We start from the raw sequence: 24,381 nt of genomic DNA on the forward strand, positions 1-24,381 counted from the left end.
ATAAAAAAAAAAATCCCTTCTGCAAGAGGTCTTGATTTGGAAGAGCCATTGTGAACTCTGGCCCTAGGTTACTGTATGGCTTTAATGCCTTCATTCAAGACTCCAGTTTTAAATTCTCAGCCTGCTTCTCTGAGGTGAAGCTGACAAAACACAGACTACCTTCAGCATCCATTGCAAGACCCTGGTTATCATCCCAGGTGTACCACCTTTTACCATGCAGTTGAAGTCAAATGACTTACCATCTGTGAACTTCCAATTATTCTTCCCTGGCTCCCCTCCTTTGTGCCTATTTTTAGAGTTATCATGAGGAAGTATTACTAAAGTATTAGGTGAAGTATTACTAAAGTATCCACTGAAAAGTCCAGAGCTCAGCTAATCAGACTCCCTACAGTCTCTAAATTGCAAGTCTACCAAGGAGTCTCACACTGGCTCCCCCTGCTTTGTAACACACTGAGAATATCTAGGTCTATCTGTCTAGGTCTATCTGTCACTTATCTATCTCAACCCTTCCTTTTCTCTCTCCTTTCCTCTGTCTTCCCCATTAGGCATGTACTCTGTGAGGACAAGGGTCATGTTTAATCAATATGACTCAATACTTCCAAGGCACATACAAGCTTGACACACAGTAGAGTCTATGAGAATTATGGGTCTAAGGAAATGAAGAGTACAGACTCCTACCCTGGGACTCTCAGTCAGATCATACAAAACTCAGAAGAATTGCAACATTTGTGGCGTATCCTCTACTTGCATGGCACACATCAACTTCTAAAGCCTATTTCATCCCTGCAGGTACACTAACTCTGATCCCTCACTACGGCTTTTTGTTTGTCTGGGTGTTGTTCATTCATTTTTAAACTTGAAGGGTGACTGTTGTAGAATGTCATGCCCAAGATCACACAATTAGGGGATGTCAAAATCAGGACTGAAACACATATCCATAATTCCAAAGAAATAACCTCCTCCACAACAAAACTTCCTTCCTCCCTGGGGTTTCTTTCCCTATGCACAGAACTCCTGAAAGTCAAGGTAAAAGACATAAACAGTTCAAGCACAACTTGGGATCCACATGCTTTTAAGCCTATCTGATTCATTCTCATCCAAACCTCTCTAGACAGAACCCATAAAACCACAGCTTTATTCCATGTCTCTCCCATCCCAGCCGAGAAGCAGCTCAACCACTCTTGGCTAGGAATATTATTTCAAATAACTCATGTGGACAGCTGTGTGACTACGGAAGAAATAGATGGGTCCTGGAATGCCCTCTTGCTATAGATCACAACCCCCAACTCCCTGCCCTCCCCCAAGTTGCCTGGACAGAAAGAGGTCAATGATTAATTATACCAAGATAAACAGAGTTAATTTTCTTCCTGGATAAAACTAATTACGACTGTGTTTGTTTTGGTAGGACACAGAATTACTGTCCCTAGTGACAAATATTCCTAATTGAAAGAGTGTTTATTTCAAAGGGGTGGGGTCCAGGGTCGCTTAACAACATTAAGGTAGTATTTTCCCCATTTCTCATTTGAAGAGGGACAGCAATTAGATACTGGCTTCAATGAAACATGGGAAACCTCTTTTTCTTGTCACCCTCCCTCAGACCTATTGAGCAGCCTGGGCAAACCATGAGATGCATCTAGCAGTTTAGAGGTGGTTCTTGAGAATTACTGTGCCCTGTATCTGATGATTTTAAATCAATACCCTCTCTGACACCATAGTGAAAAGTCAGGAAGGAGCATTTTGAATCTCACAACCCATGAACAAACTCAAGTTCTTCCTGCCTCATAGGTCAGCTTCAGTGCTAAAGGTTGGGAAGAGAAGCAGGCCATGATCAAATTAGAAATGTATACATGTGTTCATCTGAAGAGTCTATAGGAACAGAAGGAAGAAATCTGGAGAAAAGCCATGCAGGTTCAAAAGCAGAGAAGCCAGTGTGCACAAGGCTGTGTAGATATCAGTGTGCTCCAAGAGTTATATTGGATCAGAACAGTTAGTCTGAGAAAACAGGAGAAACTAAGGCATTTGGTAATAGATGAGGAGCATAATGGATCATACTACTGAGGCTACTATGAAGATTATCACAAATTCCCATAATCAGTTCCACAAAAATGCAATGCCTTGGCTTCTACAAGCTAAATATCAAAAAGTCAAAATATTGTCAGGCTCATACCTCAGGTCAAAAGTCTTTTTTAATTCTTTCAGATCCTGTAGGAGACTCAGGCTTATCCTGACTTTTCTCAGTCTACCTCTACTCTACAAGGTTATCCTCCCTTTATTCCTTGTCTGTTTCCAGGTCGCCTCTTCTGCCAGTCGTGCAGGATCAGCCCCATCCCAATCCTGACTAGCCTCATCCCAAGTAGTCACATTCCAGTAGCCCTGTTCCTCAGTAAAACTCTCTAGGTACCAAGGGACTATGGTACCATGACTGCTGCATGCCTTTGGGGACATAACGATTCCCTCCGTGGCATGGGTTTCAGAGGCCACCTTCAGAAGTATGAAGCTCATTCTGTGAGCACAGGGAACACAATGAAGGTTGTGTACACAATGCAGTGGTTGTGGTCTAATCTAATTGAGGGCCTAATATTGAAGAGTCACTGGTTGCCATGAACAACAATAGGAGATTAGTTAGGTGAAAAATTGCTGTAGTAACACAGGTGAGTCTTAATAACACCTCAAGTCTGAAAGTAAATGAGGTGAGTTGAGGAAAAGGGAATCCAAGGTAAGGACATTTATAATTCCAAGATTCTAAACTTCTACAGCTCAAAGACCATGGTGGTTATTGGAATGTTGGAGGAGCAAGAAGGATTGAATGAGGCTTCTGGTTCTGGGTTAANCAACTGAACTCAAGGAGAGGAAGCAGATTGGAAAGAACTTTGGTTTGAAACAAAATCTGTGAGAACTATGCAGTGAAGATGTTCAGAAAGAGACTAGACATATGGTCACCCAAGTTTGAAGTACATCCCTCTGGAATACTAGCCTCCTAAAGGTCTCTCTCTCTCTCTTTCTTTCTCTCTCTCTCTCTCTCTCTCTCTCTCTCTCTCTCTCTCTCTCTCTCTCACACACACACACACACACACACACACACACACATCACAGAGGTAGAAAAATGACCATACAAAGTGAAGAGAGAAGGTCTGAGATAGGGGCTTGAGAGGCCTGTCTCATTAGGAATCCGAGAATCAAGGGATTGAACTGGGAAAGGATAGTCATGGAAGTTGGCAGAAAACCAAAATCAAAAGCTAAGATCTGGAGGTCTGACTGCACCCAAACCAGCCTCCTTCCATAGTGGTGCACGGAGCAGGGCTGAGCAATATGCCCCAGTGCTGGTTATCTACCACGGTGTGTGTGTGTGTGTGTGTGTGTGTGTGTGTGTGTGTGTGTGTGTGTGTGTGTCTGTGTCTGTCTGTGTCTGTGTCTGTGTGTCTGTGTGTGTCTGTTTGTGTATCTGTGTCTGTGTCTCTGTGTCTGTGTATCTGTGTGTGAACACATATGCAGACTCTCCCCACCCTCCTGCCCTCCTACCCAAACTCTGTCAACTTCTTGGGGCCACTATGGGACATGTCACTTCTTTTGGTTTTATTACAGACTCAACTCAATGAAATGGTTTAGCACAAAATAGTTGTTTGTTGCTAATGTGAATAATTGTGATTGTGTGAACTACCATTATATTAATTACTGATAAACTTCTCTGACAGAAACTTAGCAATGTCCCAGAGCAAGACCAGTGATACCAAATGCTGGTGCAACCAGTGGAGAAAAACAGGAGGCAGGCAGCTGGCAGGCAGCAGTGTTTAGAAAGATGCCAGAAAGAGGTTTCATGGGAGAGGTTTACACTGTGTGGGTGTGAAGTAGAGAGAAAGGAAGAGGCCACAAGTCAGACAACCAGATAGCATGCCTTCCCCAGTGACTCTCAGTGACAGTCACTGGGCCCACTTTGCCCTTCTCTGAAAGCAGGTGTTTAAGCTGTAAGGTTTTTTTTGAGTCAGTGGCCTCTGTAAAGGTAGTATGAAAAAGGAAGACACAAGGGGGAGGTACGCTCCCTTAACGTTTCACACAGAATTGCTGTACTGAAATTGTTGCCTCAGCTCAATGACTCTCTGCTTGGCTAAACTTAGTCAGACTCCTGAACCTTCTTCTCCTAGACCAATGTGTACAGTGCCTTGTAAAATCCATTTTAGTGCATAAGCAAAGCAGTTTAGTAAGAATCTTTTACCTTTATTCCCTAATCACCAACAATGTCTAATCAATATTCTCATTCCTCACCCATGTTTATGGATATGATCACCTCAGATGATTCTTCCAAAGAATTCTGGTAGATTAGCTCAGCCAGAATCCCATACCACACACAGAAGAAACACACACACACACACACACAAACACATTCACATTCACACATGGGGGGGGGGAGAGAGAGAGAGAGAGAGAGAGAGAGAGAGAGAGAGAGAGAGAGAGAGATTGGTTCTTACTGCTTCTTCATAACATTTTTATAGACCAATACCATGTTCATTGGATCTGCATCCCCACTTATTCTTGATACATTCACAATGAAGACCACTCTATTGAGACAAAATGACTTCACCATTTTGTATAACTCTGGCTCTCTTTGACATCTCAGAGGATTAGCAGAGAGGTTTTGATTTGCCTAAGGACTGTGTCCGAGAGGAGTGGAGGGCACAGAAATGCATAAGAGGTGGAATTCAGAGGGAAGCATCTAGATTATGTGACAGCAGGAAGGAAATTGAGGACCACTGAAGCATGGCCTCTGGAAACAGGCTGCCTGACTGTGAATCCTGATTCAAGCAAAAGCATGTTCCACACAGTTTGTGGTTATTTGGGAGCTCATCATGTTGAGAAATCCCCTTGCCCCCAGTTCCAGGAAACCATCATGGTGAGCTGTGCTGCAGTTCCAGGCTTCACAGTTGCAGGTGGCTGCTGCTATCTAGAATTTTCAAACAAGGATACAAGTGCCTGAGACAAGCTTACTCAGAGTTAACCTGCATAGTTTAAAATGTATATGCCTGGGCTGCAAATTTGTCCCATGGAATTAGAATCTCAAGACAGGGCCTAAGCATCTGTGTTATAGCTCTTCCCAGTGAGTTATGTAATTAACTCTCTACATTTCAGACATAGCATCTGCCCCCTGGTGCACACAATAGGTACTGCATCGTATACTAATGTTTTCCAGCTCTAGGCACAGTCAAAGGTTTCTGGTGTCTCTGGAGAACTTGCTCTTAGATTAAGATGTATTTAAATCTTCATTCTGACACCCTCCAGCAATGGATCCAAAACATGTGTTTGGAAAATCAGGATAGAGGTCCATGTCAATCAAGTATGGGCTTTCTCTCAGACAAGAAAGAAAACAATAAAACCTTCCTTTCTTTCTCCTGAATGAGAAAAGTGGTTCTTGCTCTGCAAAGATATACTTCCTGGGGTGATTAATGGATGCCTAGTGAAAGAGTTGCAGTAAAGATGCAGTGGAGGATTCGAACATGTTCTGATCTGCTGGGGATTTTCTCATTCATAACAATAAGGGGCAGTTGATGACAGCACTAGTCCTTAGATCAGTGAGAAATAAAATGTGCTCCACACAAGGCCTCCTGGACCTGCAGCAGTTGTTGGGAGCAGATCAGATGAGACCCGCTTATTACCTTAATTCATTGTAATCTAAAGACAGGTAACTCAGTTGGTGCTGTTTTCCCCTCTAGCTTCTATAATTACTCATCATCTGTCCAGTACGCCAGCCTCATCTAATATCTCCAGACAGGCCCTATTGCTTTTGCATCAGTTACCAAAAGTTCACTCCAGCTCAGTTCACAATTCCACTCGCATAACTAATTTCCCCAGCATTTTCTCTCCTGTTTGCTCAACAAGCAACTCCAGTGGAAAAAATGAGAAGGGGGTGTGGTCTAAATGAGAAGGGGTATGGTTTTAATGAAGGGGTTCAGTCTTAACTAGAAGGGGTGTGGTCTTGTCTTTTTCTTTTCTTAGGCTCAGTTCTTTTCAGGTTGAGGCAATAAAGGAAATAAGAAGCCAAGTTGCTCACCATACACAAAAGACTGCTTGTGATGGGAGGAAGATCCCTGTTCCCCCTCTGTTTCTATCTCAGTCCTCTCCTGCTGGTGGCTTCCATACATAGGTCTCCTATTATATTATGTGCATTTTGGACACAGATGCTTATCTTTATGCTATCTCCCTCTGTTACTGGAGACTCCATAGGACAAGCAACCGTGTCTTTGTCTATTTGTCCCATCAGAGTGAATATTATGGGTTTCCTCTCTGGGTAGATGTCACCTTATATGAAACAGACTGATCCAGGCATCCACATGCTTCTTTGAGTTCTGCTCTTGCACAACGGAGCCTTGACACTCATTAACATTTTCTGTTCACCAGGGGCTGAAGAAAAGTTGGTAAAGTGGGTGCAAATAAGAACCTTTTTTTCTTTCCTAGAGACCTCCACTGGAGTTCATACTGTCATTTTCACTAATGGGTTGCTCTACCATCTCCCTAGCTGCAGAAATGTGTGCAAATAAGTGACATTGGGAGATTTTTACACTTTCATCTGAAATGAAACTTCCAAGGTCAAGTTTACCTTCCTACCAGAAACAAGCAACAAACAGACAAAGTATCAGAAACAGCGGTTTTCCAGATACTTGCCATCAGAAAACAAAAATTAGTGATGCTGTAGAGAGTATCCACAAATCAGGTAAGCACTAGGATGACCATCCTGCATGCTGTATCCAAGAAGATTTCAGGACAGTGGTAGCATAATAATGATAGCTGAGGGGAGCCAAGAGACCCTTAAATTGGGAAGAGCTTGCTAAAAGCCAAGAGTTAGGGGAGTCAAATAGGTTCAAATAGGTTAGAGGCAGCAGCACAAAGTATTGAAGAGCTACATGTAGGAAGGTCTACAGGGAACCCCTGTATTGAAGTACTAAAAAGAGTTATATGTGTGAGGGCACACTGCAGGAAAGGAAAAATCTGAGATTAAGGAATATTGATGTTCACATAGGATTGGAATATTGGATCTCTCCTCCCCCCCCCCAGTTAATGCAAAAGCCTCATAATTCATTGCTACTATCCTGAAAAGTCTTGTTCATTAGTGGGGTATAATTCCCCATAGACTGCTCAGACATGCCAAATAAATCATAAAAGCAAGACACAAAAAGATCAAACTCTTCCTAAGTAGTTTAATATATCCCAGAACAAAGCTAAAAGAGATTTATAAGAGTAAAAAATCTACCACCCAACAAGGTAAAAGTATAAGTTTCTGGCATCTAATCAAAGATTACCAGGCATGCAAAGAAGTAAAAAAGGGGAGAGAACAATGAAATAGACCACTTCAAGGAATGGGGTAGATTTATAATTAGTAAATTAAGCTGTCAAAATAGTTGACAGTAGTGTATTCTATTTGTTCAAAAGTTAACTACCAAGTGCTACTGAATTTATGAATCTTAAAGATGAACCTACAGCCATTGCTTTCTAAAGTAGCTGTACTGCCTGGTTTTGTGTCTCAACTTGACACAAGCTGGAGTTCTCACAGAGAAAGCAGTTTAAGTTGAGGAAATGCCTCCATGAGATCCAGCTGTAAGGCATTTTCTCAATTAGTGATCAAGGAGGAAGGGCCCATTGTGGGTGGTGCCATTCCTGGGCTGGTAGTCTTGGGTTCTATAAGAGAGCAGGCTGAGCAAGCCAGGGGAAGCAAGCCAGTAAGCAACATCCCTCTGTGACCTCTGCTCAGCTCCTGCTTCCTGACCTGCTTGAGTTCCAGTCCTGACTTCCTTTGGTGATGAACAGCAGTGTGGAAGTGTAAGCTGAATAAACCCTTCCCTTCCTGACTTTCTTCTTGGTTATAATGTTTTGTGCAAGAATAGAAACACTGACTAAGACAGGAGCATAATCCCTAACTATACTATACATATTTGTCCTTATGCTCACAGATAAGTGTATTATACACCCCTCATCAAGGAAGTCTTTCTATACAATAGGCTGAGACCATTACAGAAAACCACAACCAATCAAAATGCAGAGTTGTAGAGCTAAGTCTTAATGCACACTTCTACAAAACACTCCCACATGGAAGGTTCGAAGAACACTGATTCTTACAACAGAAAGGTTGTAAGAATCAGATCAGGGAGTTTGCTGTGAGATCATGTCTCTTAGTAATATTAGATGCTTCACAATTAAAGAATCACCAACAAGACTGTTCAAATGTAAGCTAAACAGGGATGACACCAAAGAACATGGCAAGATGGATCAGAAAAATTCCAAGAGGCCTCCCTCAATCCTGCACAAAGAACTAAATGCAACTGAAGAAATCTTGGAACAGGAGATGTGGTCAGTCCCAAAGAAGATGATACCAATTTGTTGCCCAGTACCAAATGGTCAGCTCTGAAACATACATACAAGTAACATATGAAATGAACAGGTTATATTTAAGAGAGTGTGTGTGTGTGTGTGTGTGTGTGTGTGTGTATGATTTAAGGATCTGGCCCATTTAATTATCCAACTAATAGAATATTTTATAATATTTGAACAATGTTACTTGTCTCACTCCAAGATAAACATATTAAGATAATGATAACTTTAAAATCTCTGTGTCTATTTAGTGACCTGGTACTTATAGCTTAAAATTTTTCCACAGAGAAAACTCAACTGTCTTCACTGCTGAATTTTATCATAATTAAAGAAAGGAGCAATACTACTCCTACACAGAAGACTGAAGGATAAATGCTTCCCAACTTATTGTCTAATGGCAACATTTCCCTGATGCTGAAACCAGATAATGATATTACCAGAAAACTACAAACCAAGGTCTTACAGAAACAGATGCAAAATCATAAAAATAGCAAATCAAATCCATATTAAAATTTAACAAATAAAATCTAATATATTGAGAGTATACTGTATCAGGGACCAAGTGGAGTTTCTCCAAAGAATGCAGAATAAGTATCACATTCAAATCTCAGTGCGTGTTGGAGAGATCTGTTGCTTAACAATGTGAATACACTTTAAACTATTGAGCTGTATAAAAGTGGCTCAAACTGCAAATGATATTTTGACATTTTTCCATATTTTACCCCTTTAATTTCCTTCTCTTACCTATTGCCTTGGTTACCCTTCAGAACTAGTTGGAAGAACCTATTGCTGCAAATACCACACACTTGAGTAGTAGGATGTGGTGAAATCAAACTGTTCAAACCTGGAGGTTACATCCCTCTAGCTAAGTTTCATGATGCTGGAAGATTTTATGCAATAATTGTCAGAGAAGAAAAGTTATTAACAGCTTTACCTAGTGGTGAACCCTTTGAACTACAATAACAATATGTCTGAAAAGATATGCCTTCTGGTATAATATTGGCATGAATGGTATGAAAATATCCAGTTTATGATTGTATTTGGAACTCATGTTTCATGCTATCAACTAGGTCAAAAACCTGCAGCTGGCTAGGTTATATGTTCTAAGAAATACCCTTATTCTCTTGTTACTTATGTTTATACTATGTTAACTGACATAGTACTAAACTCCCTAAATTATTATCTTTATAGTCATAAATTATTGCATCTCAATCTTCATTAGAGAATCCTTTTGTTGTAGTAGTAGTAATAGATGGTGATCAATAGAGAGACTCACTGGTCAATATACAGAGAGTAAGAGCTTGTGGAGTGCCCAGTTCTAAATGGGGTATCTCTTTCCCACACCTGTTCCATGGATCATTTTGGAAGAGGAGGTAAAATGATTGTGAGAACCAGAGGTAGTGGGCAACTACAGGAAACAGTATTTGTCAGATATAACAAAGTCATGATAAACATGAGCTACAGTATTGATGACTACATATATAATATTTTCATAAGATCAGGCCAGACAAATTCACATCATGAGTTGAGGACAGACTCATAAAGTCCCCTTCCCTAGCTTAGGAGATATAGGCAATCATTGGATATTGGTAGAGAGTCAGTTTTCTTCAGCGGTATGGCTCCTGATAGGCTACCCATGCTCTAGTAGGTGGACAGACACCTATGTCCATACAGTCAGCACTAAGTGAATTCAATGAATTTAGAAAAATATCACATAAAGCTTGAAGGGAAAGGTTATAGGAATAGGAGAGGAATCAGATAGAAGACTGTGTTGGATAAATTTGGTCAGAATGCATTATATTTCTGTATGAAATTCTCAAACAATAAAAAATGAGGAACACATTTGAAGGGATATTTTATGAAAAGTATTTATGCATAGTATATATATATATAAATATATATAATGTTTGTCATTAGTGATTTTAAAAATATGATGGGGAAACATTAAACATATACTAAAATGGCTATAACTAAAATATTAATTATTACCGAGAATGTGGAGAACTTGAATTCCTATACCCTACTGAAGGGAACATGAAATAGTACAATCACTTCAAAGAACAGTTTGGTAACTAGTCCACTGAGGATATAAAAATGACTCTACAGTAGCTTCGGTATGAGAAGTTGTACCAAACTTCATTATGTAATAATTTTAGTCCATGTATAACACAAAGGACCAGCAATGAGTAAGCAGACAAATTGTTGTATAAATATATTGTAGAGCCCTATTACAGACAAATTGAATTAGTAGTACAGCAGCAGCATGACTGAATCTCTGAATATTCCTACTGGATCAAAGAAGCTAAACAAACATAGTTTTGATAATGGATGCATAGGGATGAGATATAGTCAATTTTTACAAAAGAAGGGAATGTAGGAAGAGTTGAGGGGAAAATGGAGAGCTCAAGATAACAAATACAGTTCTCATATATGAAAGTCCCACTAAAATGGGAAAAAAAAGTTTAATTAAATCAATCTCATAAAAGAATCACAGAGGTTGTGGATCTATTCATTATCTCCATAGAAGCAACAGCTTCATGACTGCAGACAATTTTAGCACTTGTAAAACTGGACACTATAAATATGTCTAATAAATCAATTCTATTCCATAAGATTGATTTCTTTTTAAACATGCTACAGTAACTACCACTCTCAAGTTCATGCAAACCCTCTAATCCCAGTGAACAGAAGGTGAACACTTTCTAGGAGTCCTGTGAATTTCACTAGGCTGCAAGCTAAGACTAGGATAGCCATGCAGGCTCAGCGTATCAGAAGCTTCTGATCTTGGAGGGAACATCTCTTTGACCCCCTTTTACTAGGTTCCTCCCTCTTTTAGGTGTTTTCTAGTCTCTTTCCCTGTACATTTTTCTCTCCCACCCCTTCCCCCCTTTCTCCTCTCTCACAGAGATCAAGGTAGGGGAGATCAGGAGAGAAGAGTGACTCTCTCCTGAAAAGTCTGTATTTCCAGCAACGACTATGACATATTTTCCTACTCTCCTGACTGTCTACTAGCACAGATTTTGAGGTGGGGTACTTGAATGCTGTGAAGAAGGTTATATGTGGCTGCAATTTTTACTTCCCTTCTCAGGAAGTATCAGGTCCCACTTGTTGACAGTTGCAGGGCAACCTCAAGCTCAGCTAGACAAAAGACCTGCAGAGGAGAGGGAACTTACTGATGGACTAGTGCTTTGAGGCAGCTTCACAAGTGGAGAGTGGGTAGAAGTGGCCATGGGCCCAAAAAGCTTCAAGCTGTATCTTGAGATAAGTTAACAAATCTTTAATGACTTCTTCCTTGAGGGAATTAAGAGTTGGGTCAGCCAGATCTTGAAGTCAGCAGTTTTGTCTGGGGATCTTCCCCCACATCCTTCCTCCCTTTTCTTCTTCCTTTCAAAATCCCCTGTTGCTAACCAGAGAGATACAGTCAGTTCTCTCATGTGTAAAGTTTTTCCAGGGTGAACATAATTTTTAACACACAATTATTTAGCTTTGACCAACAAGTTAAATATTCAACTCCTGTGTGGTTCATGCCAGTTCAAGCAGATTTTCACAATGCCTTGAGTAGGCTGAGTCCACTCTTGGATGTCCTGACAAAAAAAAAAAAAAATAGGAAAGAGAAAGTGAGCCTTGTAAAAATTCCACAAAAAGTTCTGGTAGTTTCTCTCTCTACCGTTATCCAGAACCTATTCTCCACTGTGCATCGTCACAAACTAGCCTCTCACTTCTCACCTGGCAAAAAAATTCTCTCTCCTCTTAGAGACTCCAGAGCAAGCCTTGCAAGGATGACCAAGATGCTGGATTCCAGCCAGGCTGGAGTTTATGTGAATCTTTACAAGCACATCTGCCAGTGAGCATTCTTCCGGGCTCCCATTGCTGCCCAAATGGGCCACATCAATCACGGCCCAGGCTTCTTCCTGACAGAGTGAGAACAAGGACCTACTTATTTATGACAAACTCCTGAGTGCTTCTCTCTGCCAACTGGGCTCCCCAGGAGAGAAGATGGTCATTAAACCAACCTCCTCCACTGTACCCCCTTGCAAAAAAGACCCCATTCTTTAAAGGGATGCTGATGCCAAGAAAAGGGGGTTAACTCATAGGTGGAAAGGAATGGAGAAAGAGAAGTAAGCAGCATGTAAGCCTCTGTCAACTCAGGGTTAACAAGAAAGTCATCTTGCCCACTTTATAACAAGGACCCTATGATCCTGAGAGGGATTGCATCCAAGGTGCACATAGCCACTGAAAAGCAGGTCTAAGAGTTGAGGTAGAGTGTCTTTCGTCTTAATCAAAGGTTCTTTTCTGCAGCCATTTTTATGGCCTGGAGAGGGAGTCAAGGGAGGAAGGATTTCTGAGAAACCAAGAAGTTCTCAAAATTCTACTGTGCCAACCTAGGAGTTAAAACTCCTTGCAAATACATTCTTTTCCTCTCTTGGAGAACTGAGTTCCATAATGACTATGAAATTTCCTTTTCTGGAACTGGGTACTGGAGAACCTATTCTAGTTTAAAAGGGTTCAGATTGTAGATTCAAAGAAGAACAGACCCTTGTAGTTAGCCTCATGAGGTCAAGTTTAACTCTTTTATAGGATAGCACAGGGAGAAACAAATTGCTAAGTCAGTTTGGGTTATCCAGTGCTAAAGTCCATGGCTAATCAAATCTGAGTTGTCTGAGAAATGAAAGAGACTACAGAGGCAGGCCAAAATAGTACCTTTATGGATTAGAGTTAGAGACCTGTAGCCTTATGGCAGAGCCTGGATAGATTTTCAGCAAGCCCACTTTCTCTTATCACCAGCCACAATGCTTTGCCCTGCCTGACTTACTCCAATGGAAGGGCTGTACTCTGCTTTTTGTGAAGACCCATAAAAATCCTCTATCTTAGTACGGCTTTCTATCACTGTGATAAAACACCATGACTAAAAGCAACTTGTGGAGGAAATGGTTTATTTCATTTTATATGATTGTAAGTCTTACCGTTCAGGGACATTGGGGCAGAAAGTCAACCTAGATTCCGGAACTAATGCAGAGGTCATGGAGGAGGGCTGTTTACTGGATTGCTTCTCATTGTTTCCTCAGCCTGCTTTCCTATAGCACCTAGAACCACCAGTCCAAGCAGATCCTCACTATAAAGAGTTGGGTCCTGCAAATCAATTATTAATCAAGAAAATATATCATAGGCTCACTCACAGTCTAGTTGGGGCTTAACTCAGGTTCCTTCTTCATAAATTATTCTAGCTTGTGTTAAGTTGATATAAAACTAGGCAGCATACCCTGCCAGATAAAGTTCTCTAATCTTCTCTTTTCTTCATCTTTTTATTGAATGATCCAGGAGATCATACCTCAGGACTTTTCAACCAGAGCACCACTGACCTTTGGAATCTTGGAGGATGTCCAGTGTACTACAGGATGTCAGGCAGCATCTATATGTGGTCTCTACATACTAGACACCAATAGTGTCTCCACTTTGGGTAAAAGTAACACAAAAATGCCTCTCAACATTTCTAGATGACCCCTGGTTAGGGCAGGGAGTGAATAATCATCCTGGTGAAAAAGCATTACTGTAGAAGATTTCAGGGCCACATAATGGAAGGAGCTTGGGTTCTGAAGGATCTTGTAGAAGAGAGTACATCCTGTGTTTGTCAGTGGCATAAGGAAGAAATTAACTTTACTGCAATTTGTGAGCTGTTTGTTCAAAAGTTAGTTTATATTGACAGATATAGTGTGACTACTATCCCCATAAGTAAACATTTATCCAACCAGGGAGAAAGGATTTGGATCAGAGGCCTAATTTGCCAACAAAGAGTCACAGAAGAAAGAAGGGGTTTCCTGTGAAAAGATAGTCCTTAAGATAAAGAAAACAGAAGAATGTGTTCTATATACGCTAAAAATTTACCTAAAAGTTATCAGTTACCTAAGTCACTTCTCATCTACCATGGCAGAGAAATCTTAAATGCAGTTTTTTCTTGTAGACTCTCTCCTCCTGAATCCAGGATTCTCTGTTGTGGGGGACACCAGTGCTTACTGTCCTTTTCTCACACTACAAGGTTTGGCTCAGTACAAAAAATGGCCTATAGACTACATGGTACCAAATATGTCCACTGTTACCCTCAATATTTTAGCTTATTTTATTATTGAAGCTGAGGCTCAGTCTTTGGACAAGATTGAGGGTTAGTCTGTGATTCTATGGAAGTCTTGCTTTGTGCAAAGGGTCTTTGTGCCAGTCCTATGAAGAATATGTTAAATATGTCTTGTGACAGAAAAACAGATCTGGGTTAGAGAAAAATACACACACACACACACACACACACACACACACACCCTGGCCTCACCATGTATTCTGTACAGAGTTCTCTTCACATAATCTATTTCCTATCTTCATTGTCATTTGCAGCTACATTTAAGTGATACATTAGCTATTTCCTGTCAAGTCAATGAAAGGAGAGTCCCCAGTCCAAGAATGACACTGGGGATGGGAAATAACTGGATGGAAGCTGATCGATATGGATAGATGCAGGTTTGATCTGTCATGTATTGGTTGCTTCAAGCTGAGAAAATCTTTTCCCTTTTCCAGATCTATGATTCCTCAATGTAACATTGTGTTACAGCTTCAATGTGTCTCTCGAAGTTTATGTGCTGGAAACTTAATTCCCAATAGCTTGGACATAAAGGCCAATAAGAGGTAGCCAGATCATAAGGGTTTTGCCTTCCTAGATGGACTGACATCATTATTACAGGAGTAGACTACTTACTCTGTCAGTGAATTTGTTATGTGAGTGAACCTGACTACCTTGATTTCCTACTCTCTCCTTCTCTCTTCCTCTCTCACCCTCTGCTCTCCCCCATGAAACAATGCAATATAAAGCCCTTATCAGATATAATTGCTCTTATACTTTTCAGCCACCAGAACCATAAAGTTTATGTTCATTATGTTATCCAGATACTCTGTTAGAGACATAAAATTGGTTATGACAAATAGGAACACCAAGCTGGACTTAATATTATGGTAATTGCACTGAATTGCATCTGGTTGAGATGCTGTGCTGTGGCTTATTCTTTCCTGCCTCTTGCCACATCCAGCTAGAACTTCAGATATTGCAATGCTCTATAAAAGTTGCAGTGGCCTCCAGCAAGCTTTCTGGAACCTAGACATTCCCAAAACCTTAAACTAGTCCACTATGGGAAAACTCAGCTAGGTATAGTCAGAGGTCCCTTCATTTATTATAGCTTGCAACTTTCAAATTTTATCACTCTGCTAATCTATAACATTCTAAGTTCTTGTCTAAAAAAACTGGCAGCCTAAAATCCTAAATCCATTGAAAGTCCAGATTTGTAATTATAAGTGTCTGTTTGTATAAGAGCACTAACTCAATTTTTCTTTGCCCCCTGTGTCCAGGAGACTCAAATCCATGACAGGGGAACTTGTGAGTATGTGCGGCCAACTAAAACACATCTCTTCCCTCTCCCTACCCTTCTGCTGATGGTTGTAACTGCCACTACTGTTAGTCATCACCAGTTAGCAGAATATGGCTGGCCTGGTCTGATTCTCACTGCAGAGGCCTCATGCATGCTGAATTCCTCACTGTTTCATATTCTATCATTCAATATCTTGATTATCCTTGTTGCCAACTTTCAGAAAGTGGATAATTATGACTTTCTTACAATTTATGATTTTAGACATTAATAGTCCAGACTGATTAAGTTTTAGATTCTGAAATACTGTGATTCCAGGACAATAAGAAATGCCAGAAAACTGTTATCAGATGGTCTGGATGAAAAAGCATCCAGCGAAGTTGGATGTAAACAAGCTGCAGGAGGGAGTGATGGGTCTCAGGTGGTGTCATGGCTGTATGGCAAGAGTGTTACACTCCTAGAGTGAAAGAGTGAGAAACCAACCTCTTTTTTTTTAATAGAACACCAAGAAAAGCCATACCCTACAGGCTTCCGGAGCCCCTGCCAAGCAGTGAGGACAAGTTTAATATCTTCCAATCAAGTATGTTAGTTGCTTCACAAGTGATTGTAAATAAAAAAATAGAAATGAGACTTAATGTCCAGAGTTATTAAAACTGTTTACAGCTATACATTTGAGTAGTTCTCCTCCCAGGGTTAAGGGTGAGCTCTCTCACCTCTTGCAGGCAAACCCCATATCTATCAGGGTTGCCATTTGGGATGTTTGATTCTTCCCAGCTTAGCTACAAAGTACTCTGGATGTGGTGAGAGGTGGGAAGGTGTAATAGGCCTTAAAGCCATGGAAGTGATTTAGACAAGTGTTGGGAAACTGGAGCCTGGCCCACACCTCAGATTTTATAAGAAGCTCATGAGGGCTTACAGAAATTCTGAGCTGAACACACCCCAGAGCCAAGATCTCCATCTGTAGCCAGAAGCATCGAAATCTTAGCTTGGAAAAAACTGAAGGTGGAAGAGAGTGTTCTCGGTGCAGCAGGGCTGAGCCCTTGATGGAAAGAGCTGCAGGGTTGTAGAGATAAGTTTGAGCAAGTCCACCATTATCCAACCATCTGGTTTTACTAGGCATTCATGCAAATTCCGAAGCCAATGTGGGGGGCAAGCAGGCCTTTTTTTTTGAGAAGAGCCTAGCCAGGATAAAACCAATTATCAGTTTAGTCTTCTCATCTGTTACAACCTCATTGTGACTCTCACAGTCAAACGCTCTCTTTTCTTTGTAAACCCCACTGGATCCTTCACTATCCTATATCCCACAAGCCCTTTCAGTCTCCATATCGGTTCCCTAGCTACAATGCCTTTCCTGCTTCTTCAGTCACTCCCCCTCCATTAGGAGTCCTGCTCCAACTACTCATAAGACAGAGTGTGCTTCTCTGTCACACTTAAAGCACCATCCTAGAACATTCCATTCCAATGCTGTGGCCTCACTAGGCTACACTCCTCATCTCAGTATCCCCAGTCTTTTCACAAGACCTGGATCAGAGATTCATTTGAGCTATCTGAAGACTTAGAGGAGTGAGACACATATCTGTGAATAAACAGATGTATCTGTTCAGATCAGTGAAAGCAAGGTAACAACTAAAATACCAGGAGAGGGAATAGTACTGTGTAAGCACTGATGGTGCTGAGCTCTGGCCTAGCAAGATGTCCAGGCTTTGCACTGCTAGTTCCTTCCCTCATTTACACATGACTACAGGCAAGCTACCAAACTCCATGATCCTTCTCTGTGCAATGAGAGTCACTGTGAGGGATGAGTTCTCAACTGGAATATGTACCAAAGAACAAGACTTCATCCCCCACCCTGCCCTTAATGAACACAAACAAGTCAAGAATAATACTGATGCTGAGGGTTCAAGGTGAATAAGCCAGTCTCTGCTACATCTCCTGTTAGAAACTGTTATAATGAAGAGAAGGTAACAAATTCTTCAATCATGGGTTATGAAGAGAGAGGGAAACTACATACCAGATGTGTCATAGAAGAGAGAGACACACTGGTCTAGAACACTCTGGTTGGGCCTCACCATGACCTTAGGAGCCTTATTAAGAACAGGAAAGTGAAACAAGGTGCCATTAGTGAACCTAGTCACTGGCACCCAGACCAATGTGATAGAAATGAGTCCCATATCACTCTGCATAGGTTCTTCACACTTTCTTCCTTCTTGGTCTTTCTCAGTTCTTGGCACACCAAGATAGAAAGTTCCAGATCCTGTCTTCTGAAGGGCCTTCCAAGGTAATTCTTCTAGCCCTGCCTCAGAGCTTCCTGCCTCAGACCACTACAACTCACACCCTCTGTCCCAGGCAGAGGGCGTTTTGTGAGATTTGTAGCTGGATCCTGCCCCTCTGACCTACAGCCCTATAAAATAGCAAGCAGGAAAGAAAGGGGGGACAAAGCTAAGAACTAAGCACTGATGAAGATTGGAAGTGACTGGGGAGTCTAGGGGATTTATGTGTTAGGATCAAGATGGCCAAAGAGGCCAGACAGAGAGCAACAGCCCTGACGCCTCTGCCTGGTTGATAATTTATCCCAGAAAGTAGAGACCTCTGTTTGCCACTCACACTGACTGGGTGGCTCTGGGTCCTCCCAGCTTACTGTCTGCAGGGACCCAGGCTGACTCATAAGTTTTGTTTTCCCAGACCAAACCCACATGTTTGATACTTCGTCAATTCTCTCCACATCTAAGATCTTGTCAGAGGTTCATCTTACACTCCCGGTGAGGCTGGCAGGATGGGGACCCTCAACCTCATTGGCCAGAGGAGAAAATTAAAGCTGACAGAGAGTGACTCATGCAGGATCACCCAGGGAATGGAGAGAATAAGCCATTGTTGGCTGATGTTACAGCTCTTATAGGTACACATTTCCCTTCTCATTCCCTCCCTTGGCGCCCAACCTACCCTCAAATTAACTTTTCTCAGCCAATGAGTCAATTCAACTAACCTCTACTGCAAAACAATATTTACTAAGAATCGCTGCAAACACAGAGATGAACAGAGTAAAGGCACATGCCCAAAACAAATACACCCTTTTAGAATGTGTGTTGTTGGTGATGATAAAGATCTCTATCCAATATAATAATCAGCATGGAAAAACAAAAGCAGAAGATAAATAAATAAAAGCTTTGGGAAGAAAGTGAGAGTAGAGGCAGTGCTGAGGTCAAGCACAAAGGAGCACTTCTAGTTGCTAGGTTCTTCGAAAGCAATTCACAGGTCATGAGGACAGATCTTGATCTGGACAGCATGCTAGCAAATGAGTTCTTGAATAGAAACATATTCTTTTTTTAAAAATGTATTTATTTTTATTCTTTAATCCTCTTTTACATCCAGACTTTATCCCCTTCCCGGTCTGCCCCCAGACTGCTCCCCATCCCATACCTCCTTCCCCACCCCCAGCTCAAAGAGGATGTCCTCACCCTCCCTTCCCTACCCCACCAGGCCTCCCCACTCCCTGGGGCCTCAAGTCTCTTGAATTTTAGGTGTGTCTTCTCTCACTGAGGTCAGACCAGCAGAGGCAGTCCTCTGCTGTTTATGTGTCAGGGGCCTCATATCAGCTGTGTATGTTGCCTGGTTGATGGCTCAGTGCTGACCCTGTGGTCTGGGTCCTTTGAGACTGCTGGTCTTCCCATGGGTCCACCTTCCTCCTCAGCTTCTTCTAGCTTTTCCCCAATTCAACCACAGGAGTCCCCAGCTTCTGTCCATTGGTTGGGTGCTAGTATCTGCATCTGACTCTTTCAGCTGCTTGTTGAGCGTCTCTGACAGGAGCCACGCTAGGCTCCTGTCTGCAAGTTCTCCACAGCATCAGTAACCTCATCAGGGCCCTGGACCTCCACTTGAACTGGATCCCCACTTAGGCCTGTCACTGGACCTCCTTTCTCTCATGCTCTTCTCCATTTTTGTCCCTGCAGTTCCTTTAGACAGAATCAATTCTGGGTCAGAGCTTTTGACTGAGGGATGGCAACCCCATCCCTCCACTTGATGTCCTGTCTACTGGAGGTAATCTATAAATTCCCCTCCCTACTGTCACTGTAAAGCACCTCATCCAAGGTCCCTCACTTTGAGTCCTAAGAGTTTTTCACTTCCAAGGCATCCAGTATATTCTAGATATACCTACCACATACACCTACCTCCCAAGTTTGCCCATTTCCATTCTTTCTGCTGGCCCTCAGGGCTTCAGTCCTGTCTCTATTCCTACCCCCTATTACCTGATTATATCCCCCCTTCCTCTCCCTGTCTCCTCTCCCACCCAGATTTCTTCCTCCTCTACCCCCCATGACTGCTTTCTTCTCCTTCTCACATGGGTTTGAGGCTTCCAATAAGCATCCAACATACAGACTGAGTATTGATGTCCACAATCAGCTGTGTGATAAGCCTGTGAATATCGTCTACCAATTGCAAGGGCAAATCGTCAGTCTGTATAGTAGGATTTTATAAAATAAAAACAAAAAGTAACCCTGAAGTTTGAGAATCTGATTAACCAGGATTTTTAATTCTAACTACAATTATAATTCATAGAGTTTACTTCTTAGCCTCTCTGAACATGTCTTTTTTTTCTTTTCACCCATTAAATAGAAACAGTAGTACCAGCCTCAATGCTTTTTCCTGAAAAAAAAAAAAAAAAAAAAGCAAAGATAACTTTATAATTTAACCACATTAGTCTAGATTTCATGCAAGGTCCCAAGATAATGTATAACACATCCCAAACACAATGGAAGACCACCATGCAAGAACTGCCAAAGGTGGTGATGAAAACTGTTTTTGTGGTTCTTTGCTGACCACCCACCTCTGGCATATAAAGGAGGCAGAAGAAGCCAACACTAAGTGGAGAGTTAGACAGGGGATTTCTGGAAAGAGCTGTAAGTACTTTGCATATCTTTGTCCTCTCCCTCCCTTAACTCAAGCCTGAGGAAAGTGGCTGTAATGGGATCTTTGAAGGGCTTGATGTTTTCTCTATATTCAGGAGATATGGTGGACAGGAATCTTACTCCCACTGGTAAATATGAGAGGTTAGAGAGTAGCTAGCCAGATGTTCTAAATTCAGAGTAAAGGGAGGTTGCTGCATAGGAGACAACCTACACTCTCAGAGTTCATCAAAGCAGAAAATATAGAAGTGCTTTTCTCAAAACTAGATCTGGACCACACATAGAAGTAAATGGTTTAAAGACCTTCTAGGCCCTGTCAAAGGACCATATGAAGCTAAATCCTTGGCTGAATGGGACTGGTGGTGCTAGAAGATGCCTAGCAGCTGGAAAGAGTCTACAACACTCAGCAAATAGAATAATGTTTGCCCACATCAGGAGAACCCCTGCATGGGATAGGGACATAGTACTCCAAAATAGCAAAAACTCCCCAGGAGGGAACAAAATACCCATGGAAGGAGTTACAGAGACAAAGTTCAGAGCAGAGACTGAAGGAATGACTATCCAGAGACTGCCCCACCCAGGGGGTCCATCCCATAAACCACCACCAAACCCAAGACACTATTGCAGATGCCAACAAGAGCTTGCTGAAGGAGCTAGAGAAAGCACCCAAAGAGATGAAGGGGTTTGCAGCCCCAAAAGAGAAACAACAATATGAACTAACCAGTACCCCCAGAGCTCCCTAGGACTAAACCACCAATCAAAGAAAACACATGGTTGAACTCGTGGCCCTAGCTGCATATGTAGCAGAGGATGACCTAGTCGGTCATCAATGGGAGGAGGGGCCCTTTGTCCTGTAAAGGTTCTATGCCCCAGTATAGGGGAATGCCAGGGCCTGGAAGCAGGAGTGGGTGGGTTGAGGTGCAGGTGGAGGGAGAAGGGATAGGGAATTTTTGGAGGGGAAACTAGGAAAGGGGATAGCATTTGAAATGTAAATGAAAAAAAATCTAATAAAAAAATTCCCCAGGAAAGAACAAGTAAGGTCAATGCCTGCCAGGCATAGACAGACCTTGATTCTACAAAGTCTTCACTGATTTATAAGCACTCTCCTGCCCACCTTCCCTTTCCATCTCCCACTACCTCTTCCAATGCAAAGATTGTTGTGTTTTGTTTTAAATACACAGTTTGAAAATATATAAGGAGATGCTCTAAGAGAACATGAATAAACTGACCCCCACCCCTTCTCACCACAGAGACTGACCAGTGGCAGTTCTGACTCCAGGCAAGTGGTAAAGAAAACTACTGCATTCAAATGAATTCTGGGCTTTACTATTGTTGTTACACAGATGGTAATGTTATTTGATTTTATTATGTCTCCCAAATGCACAGGCTAGACACTTCATTTGCACCTCAACATTGTTCCATGATAAAGCCTAATTCGCCCCCCCCCCAGAAAAAAACTTTCTAAGGACAGTTAAGGTGCAGATAATAGATTATATCAAAACTAAAGCAGAGAATTAGAGTAGTGGGCATGGAAAGACTTAAGCGGGGGGGGGGGATGTGGTAATACAGGGGAAGGGCTAACCCAAAGGAAGGGTATCTGAAAAGCCATATAAAAGCTTACTATGTCACAACCCAACTCAGAGTACAAGTGTAGGAATACTAGAATATCCATGATATTAAAGAGGTGGAAATACTGGAGGTTGAAGGATTAAGCAGGGATGAAGATGAGGGTTCCCATAGAGGAGGAGATAGTAGGTGGATTAACAAAACTAATTATGTGTGAAAAAATATTGTGAAAACCCACTTGTTAGTAAGCTATGTTCAAAATATACCATTAAAAAAAGATTTTCAATTGAATTATCTTATATGGGTGAACAATTCTGCTCCCAAAAGACAGGGGTTGTTAAGTAAAAATCCCAGTGTAAGGCATAGAATACTTTCTGAGTTATTTGTCAAAAAAGGTTCCAAACGTCTCTAAAACAACACAGACTATTGTCATTGACCTTGGTCACCTACCATAACTATGTGATAAGGCCTTATTGCTTAAGACATCACACATTTTCAACTGTAGAACATAGAAACCCCTGCCCAACCTTGGCTGGCTTTCATAGTGCTGAAAGGTGCTATACAAGCTGATGGGAGAGAAAAGATATGAATAGTCTTATCCAAAGATAGTTTCTGAATGTCATGATTCCTACGCCCCCTAGCAAGATGTGCCCCTACTGGAATAGTAGCATCATGCCTATTATTGGTTAACTAACCACTTTCTAATAGAATTTGAGGCCTGCTCCATAGTATGGAAATTTATGCCTAGTCTAGTAAATCCTGGTCCAAAATCCATCACTGGGGATGTCACAGGTCCTAAAGTAGAACCTGCTATTGTCATTTTGCTAAATGGTCATGTTGTCAAAATCCTTTCTAAATGTGCCCATAGACAATCTCTGCTCTCAGCTGTGAGCAGAGAATCTTCTTTTTGCATTGGAAAGCATTCATTGCAGATCTGCTCATTAGCCAGAGTACTAAGAGTGAGAGACTGAATGTTCAGCTTACTCCCTTCTAAAACTTAGGGAATATCAATAAAGAGGCATTGAATAGAATTTAAGAGCCAAGGAATAGGGATGAGTACTGTGTCTCAGTGTCTTCTGGACATTGCAGGGTCATTATACTCACAAACTTACAATGGCTGTGGTTACCTATATAAGACCCATGGAAGATCAATCCAGCAAAATTTCTGGCACAGTTAGGGACAGACAGTCTCCAGGCCTATCCCTTATGGCAATTGGGAGTGGTTGGGGGAGGGAGAATCTTTTTAAATTTATTGCTTGGGAATTTCATAAGTATATATAATGTGTTTTGATCAAGTACACCCAACCATCACTTCTCCTTCTCGGTGTTATATGCTCTTTTGAAAGCCCTCTGAATCTGCTATGTGCTGCCAATATGTGCATAGGTGTAGAAACTACTTTTTTGAGAATAATCCCACTGGTACATTTCCCATGCTCAGATGGATAGACACACACTCATACACATGTGGGCACCTAGTGGGCTATCAAAAACACACTTATTTTCTTAAATAAAAAGTAAGTTTGAAAAGGAACATATTGAGGAAACAGTAGGTGGAGGAGATAAGGAAATGGGTGGTAATATTATTATATTTATTGTATATATGTATGAAATTCTTAAAACTAAAGGAGAATCATAATAATTAAATGATTAGCGCACAAGGGCTCCCCCTCAAGAGTGGATGTACTAATAACAAAAGTGTTTTGTCTGGGGATAGCTCTTTGGAAGATCACTTGCCTAAAATGTTAAGCATTTGTGGTCAATCCCGATGCCACAAAAATAAGCAAATAAAACAGCTCAGAGATACAAATATAATCTCTTGCCCTAGATTGCTCTCTCTCTGACTTCTGCCATAGAGGATACAACATTATAGTTCTCACCAGGTCTCATCTACTGAATATTGGAATTCATGAGTTGTAGACTGCAAGGAATAATTTTTGTTCCTTATAAATTATCCAATATTGGGTATTCTGTTACAGCAGCAGAAAACAAACTAGGACAAACAGTAATCACAACATTCTAAAGAAAATGTACTGAATATTTAATAGAAACAGTATATAATATAAAATGAATGGATAACTTTGTTGCCCAAGAGAAAATGAAAGTGTTGTGAGAACCCACACACCTACGGTCACTTGATCTTCAACAAGGGAGCTAAAAACATC

At 41.4% G+C, this 24,381-nt stretch overlaps 1 long non-coding RNA gene across 1 annotated transcript; it reads right to left on the reverse strand.

Annotated features, from left to right (window-relative positions):
- Nucleotides 1–10,304: 10,304 nt before the first annotated feature.
- On the reverse strand, nucleotides 10,305–13,424 carry LOC115030893. The gene is made up of 3 exons (XR_003836488.1): nucleotides 13,317–13,424; nucleotides 12,079–12,263; nucleotides 10,305–11,936 (listed from the first exon to the last, which is right to left on the reverse strand). It is a non-coding gene; the product is annotated as an uncharacterized LOC115030893 (long non-coding RNA).
- Between the last annotated feature and the right edge of the window lie 10,957 nt (nucleotides 13,425–24,381).

Source organism: Mus caroli, chromosome 4 (genome assembly GCF_900094665.2).
Source record: "Mus caroli chromosome 4, CAROLI_EIJ_v1.1, whole genome shotgun sequence".
NCBI lineage: Eukaryota > Metazoa > Chordata > Mammalia > Rodentia > Muridae > Mus > Mus caroli.